The sequence below is a fragment of the Mus pahari genome, chromosome 2 (assembly GCF_900095145.1).
Source record: "Mus pahari chromosome 2, PAHARI_EIJ_v1.1, whole genome shotgun sequence".
Lineage (NCBI taxonomy): Eukaryota > Metazoa > Chordata > Mammalia > Rodentia > Muridae > Mus > Mus pahari.
Genome location: NC_034591.1, coordinates 159,676,654 through 159,687,484, shown reverse-complemented (window position 1 = coordinate 159,687,484; position 10,831 = coordinate 159,676,654). Strand labels below are relative to the sequence as shown.

Here is a 10,831-nt window from a genome sequence, read left to right as displayed (position 1 = left end):
CCCCCAGTGTCCTCCTTCCTCTGACTCCGCCCCCTAGTGCTCTTCTTAAATCTGACTCTACCCCCCAGTGCCCTCCTTTCTCTGACTCCACCCCCCCAGTGTCCTCCTTCCTCTGACTCCACTCCCCCAGTGCCCTCCTTCCTCTGACTTCACCCCGTAGTGCCCTCCTTCCATCTGACTCCGCCCCCCAGTGCCCTCTTTCCTCTGACTCCACCCCCCAGTGCCCTCCTTTCTCTGTCTCCACCCCCCAGTGTCCTCCTTCCTCTGACTCCGCCCCCCACCCAGTGCCCTCCATCAGGTTTCTCTCCCAGCGCATATCCTTCCTTTTTGGCTCGTTCCACGCATCTGCTTAGATTACAAATGTGCATAGCCATGCCCAGAATTTATCTTGGAAGTTCCGGGGACTGAACTCTGCTCTCCTACTTGCAGAGCAAGCACATCACCCACTGAGCCTCCTCTAGCCCAGAACTCTTGCTTGTTTGTGTTTGTTCTGTTCCTGGGAGTCAAAGTCTTGCTATGTAGCTTAGGTTGGCCTGGAACACCATGTAGCCTAGCATGGCCTCGAATCAAAGACACTCTTAGGTCAGTTTCCCAGTCCTGGGGTTACCAGTATGAGCCACCATGCCCTGGGGACCCCTTAGACTTGTGAAACTGTGCTCACTGTAGGAAGCACATGGGTGGCTCCTCCCAGATTACAAACAGTGGTTGATGCTCATAGACTTGTAGAAGTCTGGGGCTTCTCAGGGCCACACAGCTCTAAAACACAAATGTAGAACTCCCTCACCACTACCAGTTCCGTGTATGCTGCAGACATGCTACAAGCAAGAACACCGGCTACGGCTACGGCTACGGCAAGCTTAATTTCACAGTGAGTAGCAGCGATTTCCGTGTTTTCAATATGACAGGACAGGCCGAATGATGGCCTTCTGTTCGAATTTGGACTTTGCATTCTTCTGCAGAGCAGAGGCTGCAGAGTCGGGGGCGTTCAGGCTTCTTGAAGAACCAGAGCAAACAAGAGCCACTGGCCCTGCTGCCTCCAAAGGGTGCAGCTCCAGTGGCCGCCTGTGAGGCCAGAGGTCTCAGATGCCCTGCCATGGGGGAAGCTGACCTAAGCAGCTTTCTGAATGACAATGCACAGACTGACAAAGTTCTGATACTCAATGGGCTGCTGAAAAGCAAATGCCTGCAGCTCTTACCAGAACTGCAGTGTTCATCATCAATGATGCCACACACCTGCCAGTCACAACACAGTACATGTTGCAGAGGGAAAAAGAAAAAAACCCTTCCTGTTCTGGGTATTAAATGACAACAGAGCCAGGGGCTGTGAGATGTCTCAGGGAGTACTGGTACTTGCTGTGCAATTTGGTGACCCAGGTTCAATCCCCGGGGAGAACTGATTCCAAAACTATTGTCCCCTGACCCCAACAGGCATGCAGTAGCATGAATGTGAGCATAGCCATAAATTAAAAATCTATACAATAGAGTTGGCAGTGGGTACATCTCAGTGGCAAAGGCTCAAGGCTCTGGGTTAGCAGGCTGGGAGGTAGCCCAGAGCTGGGGGAGCCCCATAGCACCAACAGCACCAATTAATTAAACAAAACTAAACAGGGGTTCTAGGTTTCTATTCAATATCACAAATAGGTAAATAAATGCAATTTTAAATTAAAATTAACAATGAAACCATTGATTTAATGATCTGTGTATCTATCAATAAATAAATACTTTGGAAAACAACAACAACAAAACAGTAGCCAGTCAGAAAACCACTCAACAGCCAGGCTTGGTGGCACATGCCTTTAATCCCAGCACTTGGGAGGCAGAGACAGGTGAATTTCTGAGTTCTACAGAGTGAGTTCCAGGACAGCCAGGGCTAAACAGAGAAACCCTGTCTCGAAAAACCAAAAAAAAAAAAAAAAAAGAAAGAAAGAAAGAAAAGAAAACCACTCAACATGAGTTACCTACAAATATGAGTTAACATCGATGATGGTCCCAGTGGGTTCCAAACTGCAAACACTGAAGTCAGGGAGCACAGACCCTCATACAGCACTGGAGGAGTTTGGAGCGCTCAATAGGGTGGGAAATTAGAGATTTGATTTTAATTTTATGTGCATGAGTGTTTTGTCTCTGTGTACCTTATAAGTGCAGTACCTGAGGAGGCCAGAAGATGGCGTCAGATCCCCTGACACTGAAGTTACAGATGGTTGTGGGCTGCTGTGCGGGTGCTGGAAACCAAATTGGGGTCCTGTGGAAGATCAATAAATGCTCTTAACTGCTGATCCACTGCTCCAGTTTCTTGGTAGAATTTTTTTTTAATTATAGTTAAGACTAAGCTATGACTTATTACTCTACACATATGTATTTATTTGTGGTGAACATGTCCCCTCAGAGCTGTGTGCACAATTGCTCACAGTGTCTTTATCCATAACTAAAAACAGCAAATATTTTAGATTTCTAATAATAGACAGAATCAATGCATGGGACATTCAGAGAGAAAATGCAGCCCAACAACTCAAACCTTGTTACTTGTAAACACAGTAAATCTCAGACACATGTGAGGGGGATGGACAGGAGGCAGAGGACACCTCTGGCCTCCCTTGGTTCCAACCCAACTCAGCCCAGCTCCACGTGTCCTGATGGCTCCACAGTTGCTGACTGCCGTGAGGCCAAAGACAGGCACTCACTGGCAGAAATTCTGTGTTTCTTGTGCATTTTCAAGCTAGCTGAACAGTACACTTAAGTCCTGAATCTTTTATGACTTTGCATGAAGGAGAGAGTTGAAAAATCACATGGATGAGGGCTTGGCACACCTTTGATCCCAGCACTAGGGAGGCAGAGGAAGGCAGATCTCTGTGACTTTGAGGCCAGTCTGAACTCTAGAGTGAGTTAGTGCCAGAACAGCCAGAGCAAATAGTAAGACCCTGTCTCAAAAAGCAAAACACAGAGAGAGAGACAGAAAGAGAGAGACAGAGTCAGAAAACAGAGAGAGAGAGAGAGAGAGAGAGAGAGAGAGAGAGAGAGAGAGAGAGAGAAATACCAAAAACAGAGAGAAAGACACAGAAGAAAAGAAAATCATGTAAATGAAAGTAACTCAGGGGGCTGGTGAGATGGCTCAGTGGGTAAAAGCACCCGACTGCTCTTCCGAAGGTCCTGAGTTCAAATCCCAGCAACCACATGGTGGCTCACAACCATCCGTAATGAGATCTGACTCCCTCTTCTGGAGTGTCTGAAGACAGCTACAGTGTACTTACATATAATAAATAAATAGATCTTTAAAAAAAAAAGAAAGAAAGAAAGTAACTGAGGCACGGTGGTTAAGATCTTATATGCTCTATGAATTCAGTTCTAAGCACTCATGTCAAGTTATACACAAACATCAGTAATTGTAGCTCAAGGGGATCCAATGCCTTCTTCTGGACTCTGAAAGCAACTGAATTCATGTGCGCATACATGCATGCATTCACATGTAGCAACAATTAATAAAAAAGAGACCATGAATTTGACAGTAAGAAAGGAGGGGTATGTGGGAGGGTTTTGAGGGAGGAAAGGAAGAAAAAAATGATGTAATTATATTATTTTAGAATTTAAAATATAATAATAATAATAATAATGTCTAACACTTGAGAATGCTTGCTGCTCTTTCAGAGGACCTGAGTTGGGTTCCCAGCACACAAGTCAGGAGGCTTTTAACTACCTGTAACTTCAGTTCCAGGAGGATACACCCCCTATTCCTTTAAGGACATCTGCACTCATGTGCACATACACACACATGTAAAAGAATAAATAATAAAATAACAATAATAAATCTAATAGATAATAAACAAAAAGAAAACGCAAGGTTTGTGTGCTACTCAGGGTTAGGAAGAAACCACTTAAAAATGTGTGCGACTGTCACCTGCACAGCAAGAAAACTACTCAGTTGCTAGGAGCCACTGACCTGTTCAGAAGGCCTGGAAGGATGTCAGACACACTCAAAAGTTACAGAAATGTCAGTGCCACTGGTCTGGTACCAAGGAAGGGCAGAGGCAGGGGAGTTCTGAGGCACTGGGCTGTGGAGGTAAACACAGATCTGTCCCCCAGCCCCCACCCGTGGGGAGCTGAGTGGCTGGGAGGAGGACCCAGGCACAGACATTTGTGTGTGACTTTCCCAAAGGCTTCTGCCGCCTGCTTGGCAGTCACAGGCTTCAGGACTTTTCTGCTGCAAACCCTTGCAGCCCGGATCCTAGTTAGCCAGACTGGTGAGATAAGAGTATCCCATGTTAGAACATGCCATTCCACACACCAGTTGTGGAGGAGGGAGAGCATATTCTGGAAGCCTGCTCCAGCAGAACATGCACACCAACTCTGGACGCATCTTGTTGCTGTGGTGCATGTGTTCCCAGAAGCAGCCTTCCATGAAGGACAGACTCCGAGAAGGACAGACTCCGAGAAGTCAGGTGACTTGTGCAATTTTGGCAGGTGCTCTTACAGACTTGGGTTCTTAACCAGGCTAGTTTGACATTAAGTTCGGAGTCCTTAAGCCACCATACTACACCATCTGCATATCTCATCTACACCTGCATTTTTCTTTATATTTATTTATTCTGTGTACAGATGCATGCATGCCAGTGGTATGTGTGTGCATTCGTGTGTGAGCACACATGTCATGGCATGCATGTGGAAGTCAGAGGACATCTTGTGGGGATTGTTGTCTTTCTTTGCTATCTTAGTTCTTTTTTTTTTTTTAAAGATTTATTTATTTATTATATATAAGTACACTGTTGCTGTCTTCAGATACTCCAGAAGAGGGCGTCAGATCTTGTTACGGATGGTTATGAGCCACCATGTGGTTGCTGGGACTTGAACTCTGAACCTTTGGAAGAACAGTCGGGTGCTCTTACCCACTGAGCCATCTCACCAGCCTGCTATCTTAGTTCTTGAAATCACACTCAGGGTGTAGGACCTGGTGGCAAGAGGCTTTACATCCTGAACCATTCATTACATCAGCTCCATATCTGTATCTGCATTTGGGAAAGTTTGGCCCTCTGCCCCATCAGAACTGCTGAGCAAACTCTCCTTGACTTTGTTTCCTCATTCACCCAACCTTTTGCATCTTTTATTTGTTTATTTTTGAGACAGTGCCTTTCTATGTAGCTCAGGTTATCCCCTCATGACTTTCAGAACTGGGACATAAACATGGACTACCACATTCAGCCCCCAGTGCCTTTTATCTGTGTGTGTCTCAGTCACCCACATGCCTGTTCCTTCCTTGACATCCCTCTAGTTTCTGCTGATGCAGGGCATGTGATTGTCACTCATTATCTGTCCTCAGAGTCTTCAGGTGGTCCCTTCTCACTTGCTCATGTCCTCCACATAGAGGTCATCAAGAAGAGATTTCTGTGAGACAGTTTAGTGGAAAGCCTCCCCCAACCTGTGGCATACACATGCAGACACTGTTACAAATAATAATAATAATAGTGCAATACAGGCTCTTCTCAGGATCCCCCCCAAAGGAGTCCTCTTGTGGTCTGTCAAGTGGCATCATGAGAGCCCAGATTAGCTCTCATCTGTGTTTCCTGTAGATAAGAAGCCTTGACTATGTTGGATGCCTGACCTCCATCTAAGAATGCCTTGACATTTCCTTTTCAAGGTATCTGCTGATAGCCCAGTATTGCCGTGATGGCACAAACCTGTAATCCTAGCAATTACACCCAGGAGGATGGCACAGAGGATGGAGAATTTAAGGTCATATTGGCAGCATTTCCAGGACAGTATGAACTATGTAAGACCCTGTCTCAAAAAAAATCAAACAAGGGAATGAAGAGATGGCTCAGCAGTTAAGAACACTTGTTCTTCCAGAGGACATGGGTTAGATTTCCAGCACCACATGATAATTCACATATATGGTTATATGTAACCCAGTTCCAAGAGCTCTAACATCCTCATCTGGCTTCCTCGGGCACCAGATACACACATGGGGCTCAGACATACATGTGGGAAAATAATAATACACATAAAATGAATAACAGTAACAGAGGTACAGATACCCAATACTGCCTATCAACACAAGATACATGTATATAATCCAGGAAGAAAGGAAACATGCAGGTGGCCTCAGGATAGATATAATGTTAAAAGAAAAAATATAAGTAACCACTCAGGCAAGTTAACAGCAGGAAGGTGCACTCCACCTTAGAGGCAAGTGGGCACTTAATCACCTCACAGGCCAGCCAGACCTGCTGCCAAATAGCACCCTGACTGGGTTCTTCAATACTGTTCAGATGCCGAATCAAATGGGACTAACCACTTCCTTATTCTCTGTTGTGGGGATTGGCCTGCTCATCTGGAAAAAGCAATTCCATCTTCCCAGCTGGCACATGAATTTGAGATGGGTCAGAACAGTTGCTAATTTATTCACCTAGCTGACGAGTTTCAGAACAGCTGAGGACATTTGAATACCTTTCTTTCCAACTCATAATTCAAGCGTCTGACTCAGAACTCGAGAGGCCTGTGTGGCGGTGGGGGATGTGTGTATGTGTGGCTACTATCTTCCCTCATTGCTGTCCCAAGTCGACCTGCAATGTAGAGCATTGTGAAAATGTGAACTGCTCAACTTTTATGCCCAAAAGTTGATTTTAACAGGTGCTTGAGAGAGACCTTCACATAAGGAAATGGTCAGGAGCAAAACTCCATAGGTGTGCCTTCTCTGGGCAGACAAAATATAACCATCTACGTGTTCCATGAATTCTGGTAGCTTGAGAACAGGTGCATTGAGGAAGGAAGTCCACACATAGGGGGAAAAAAAAAGCGCTTCTAATAAAATTCCAACCAATTGTCCCTGGAGACTGGACTGGAGGACCATAACCAGCAAGGAACCCAACAATGGCCCTTGGGATGTGTCACAACTGTAGATACTCCTGCTAGGATGCCACAGGGAACCCTTGAGAAGGGGGACCCAAATTCTTACTTGCTCACAAAACACTGAGATGTAATATCAATTTCATCAAAAGACAGATGTAAGTGACCGGTGGGTTAGTGCTCTCAGCATGGGCTCTGAAGCACCAAACTGGGCGCAGCTGCTTATCCTTGCCTCCACAGGGTAGCTCTACTCACAAGAGACCCTTCTCCAAAGCCTCCTGAGCAATGACAACATGCAACCTGATTTAAAGAACAGAGCAATAACAACATGTAACCTTCCTGATTTAAAGAACAGTTTTTATTGCTTTCTGAAACATTGAAAACCAGGGAGCTGCAGAAACCAAGACTAACAATAAAATACTGAACAATGTTGCTATTCTAAAAGGAAGCAATTCCTTAAACGCCTCAGCCACCTCCTCAGACCAACTGTGGAAAAGGCACAGAAATTCACAACAAACCTAGACCAAGCACCACTTTGGTCATGAGATGAATGAACCCTTATGTCTGGGAAAAAAAAATCTGTCCCACTAAATTAAGAAGTTCACCGAACAAAAGCAGTTACCCGGTAAACGGTGAGGTAAACAAGCTTTATAATTTCCATTTCATCTTTCTAGAATAAAGCAGGTTTATAAATAGCCTGACATTTGTAATTTGACACTTGTCTTCTCACATTATTCTTAGTAAATGCTATAATAAGCCTTTGGCTGGCACACAAAATTCTAAATACCCGTTTCAAAAGGTAAAGTATTTTTGAGCAGAGGAATGCACACCGTTAATCCCAGCACTCTGGAGGCAGAAGCAGGTAGATCTCTGTGAGTTTGAGGCTAGCATGGTCTACAGAGGGTTTTAGGTCAGTCAGAACTACACAGTGAGACCCTGTCTCAAAAACAAAACTAAAGTGTGCATCTATATCCATACATATACACACACATTTATGTTAAGAACACATTAAAAATTTTAAAGCAAGTTTACACGTGTTTAGCATCGATACACACTCTTGCACACAAGGGTAAGTTGCCTCTGAGCTAAGTAAGTAAGCCCCAGCTCTATTTAAACGGAAGGACAGCCATAGACAAATCTAGCAACAGCCTGGGGTGCAGGAGAAGAGGGGCTATGGTCCTGGCCAGAGGCAGACATCTCAGGAGTCCTACAGCGATGCTACCTAACCCTTCCACTGGCTAACCCAGCAGCTGGGATCCAGGAAAACCGGCAGAGGCTCTTCCTCCTCATCCTGGGCGACATGAACTGCAGTAGAACGTGCTACTTACACTGAACGCCCCTGGTCTTCTGCTCCTGAGTCTGGGCAGTGCTCTTCTGGAATTGCTTCCTCTAGTTCTTGTAGCAGAGGCTAGGCTCGTGCACAGGCCCCATCCTGATCCCCTGACCCATATGCACAGGTCAGCCTGGGTTTGAGCAGCGCGAAGGGCGCTGGGTACTTGCTCTTAGGCACAGGAAGCTGGAAATGTGCTGTCCTTCTCAGGGAAGTGATAAGCGGAGGCTCAACTTCTGCAATTCTGTTTGCATGGGCGGGCGGGCGCAGCAGGCCCAGCTCCTTCCACCTCAAACTTAAGCTTTCTGTATTCCCCTCTTTCACCAGAAGGCTGTTAACCGCCTCCTCTGCACCCCTGCACCCTGCACCCCTGCACTTCCTCTGCGCAGGCTTATGGCCAGCCTCCTGGGAAAATGGAACAGTTCCTTTTTTTTTTTTTGTTCCTTCTCCATTTTTGCTTCACATTTTAAGGACATCTAAGGTGACATCCCTGAGTTTAATATTGCCAAGGCCCCCGGACCCCTGGCTCTATATGCTCTCTAGGCTGTGAACCCTCTTCCTGGTGGGCGCATCTTGCAGCCGCTTAGCAATGTCCAATTGTTTCTAGCTGAAGTTGAATTTTTAAAAAGGAAAGGAGACAAAAAGAGAGACAGAGACACCCTGAGCTTTCAGTGACACTTCAGTCACAAGTCACTCTGAGAAACTGCGAGGACCTGAAAAAGTGAAAGCATTTAGAAATACAGGCTCTTAAGTAAAGCCCAGAGCTCACAATCAACTCCACAGCTCCCTCGGCTGTTTCGGATGAGCACGTGGCATGACCGGCTCCCCAGGAGCTCGCTGTGACACCTGTGGCACACAAGTAGGATGTTCTACATTGGGAGCAGGGTGACAAGTTTAGTTCTTACACACCAACAGGAGCTATTTAGAGGAAAGTGGGTGTGGAGGGAAATGCGTCTTTGTTTCGTGATGTTGACCTTTCTCCTTTGGACTGTCAATCATAGGAAACAGGCGGAGCATTAGTACCGGAAGTATCCCCCCCCCCAACACAGCTGGAAACTCACTGGATATTCCCACTGTGAACTCAGAGGTCATTCTCTACCTCTTATCTCCCACCACAAATGTCCTTGAGCCTTTAGCACTTCTCTGGCACCCACTCTCCGATAGCCAGCAAGAATAATCTGTGGTTTACTGAGGAATTGGTGGTTACCAGGAACAGCTTGAATACAAAACTTAACCCACTGGGCCCATCCATTTTGAAAGGAGGATCAAAGCGGGGGTGGGGGTGGGGGAGACAGTCATCAGTCTCAGGCTTCTTGCAGTTAAAGCATAACTGTGTGCCTGCATAAACCAGCACTGCTTATAACATCAGAAGCAAAAAGGACCACGGGCCCTTTCAGCATCATTTTGTATACAGAGGCATTCCCCAAAGCTGCCCACATGGCAACCTACAGTCGCTTATGCCCTATAATGGCGCTAAAACAATGTGAATGATGTATATTGAAATTTACGCTCTTAAATATTTATAGTACTTACTAAAAGAGATAACGCTCCTTTGAGATAGGATCTCATATACTCCAGGCTGGTCTCTAATTTTCTACGTAGCTGAGAACGCCTGGTCCTCTTGCCTCTACCTCCCTAGAGTTGGGATTACACGTATACACCACCTAGAGCGCTCGAGCAGCTTGTATCTCATGCTAATTTATGTTACCCAAAAACCTGTTAGCAGTGTCCTGCATGTAGGCTAAAGGAAGCTTACCCCTAGCTGGCTCTGATTGGAAAATAAAATTGCCAGTGGCCAATGACTGGGCAAGGAGACAGAGGCTTTTAGGATTCCAGGGTAAGAGGAGAGGAGGAAGAAGGGATTCCACCATGAGAAGGGTGTAGAACAGACCATGCTGGGAAGGAGCAGTAGGGAGAGCCGGCTGAGAGGTACGCACATGGGGGGAAGCAGCCCCAGAAGGGCTGCCCAGAAGGGTCTTGGACGGCAAAGTTAAAATATTTATTTAATAAGTGTTAGCTCAGGAATATCAGAGGGGAATGTATGCTAGCCTCCAGGAGGTTTAAGTGCCATTGAACTAGGTGAGGTATATTAAAAATAAACCAACGTGAGCGAAAAGCCAACCTGCACCCGCCAGGAGTATAGAGTGTTTTATAGACTACAACCACTAAGTCTAATTTATTCAGTACAAGGACTGGACTTGAACCCAGGGCTTTGAGCATGCTGCCAGCCAAGCTGTGTCTACAGCCAAGTTCTATGCTCATGTGTGTATGGTATTGTTAACTACATCATGTATGGTGTTGCCAATGTCAGAATGTATACAGTACTGTTAGGTACAGTGTGTACAGTATGGTTAAGTGTAGTATATAGTATTGTTAACTACAGGTACTATGTCATGCAGCAGATGACAGGAAGTCATTTGTCACAAATGGCCTAAGCTTTACACCTGTTGAAAAGGAACTCTGCCCACTTCTCCTCAGCCTGGAGCCACCCCACTCTCTGCTTCTGGAGGCTTGAGCTGTTTCAGATTCCCCATCCTCCATAGTGGCTTTCTTAGCCTAACATCCTCCGGGTTCATCCACACTGCCATATGTGGTAGAACCCCCTTAAGGTTGAATAAGATTGCTTCGTGATACATTTTATCCATTCATCTGTGAATGGACTGCCTT

At 45.9% G+C, this 10,831-nt stretch overlaps 1 protein-coding gene across 5 annotated transcripts in view; it reads right to left on the bottom strand.

The window, feature by feature from the left end:
- Positions 1-8,466, bottom strand: part of Lrmp (lymphoid restricted membrane protein) — a 54,066-nt gene extending 45,600 nt beyond the window's left edge. For 2 of the 5 annotated variants that reach the window (XM_029535256.1, XM_029535260.1), the window contains exon 1: positions 1,963-2,216. The gene's annotated coding sequence lies outside the window, so the exon portion shown is untranslated. Of the gene's footprint in view, positions 1-1,958; positions 2,217-8,162 lie in introns of those variants that run through there. The other 3 variants (XM_029535257.1, XM_029535258.1, XM_029535259.1) reach the window with 3 other exon arrangements.
- Positions 8,467-10,831: the final 2,365 nt, after the last annotated feature.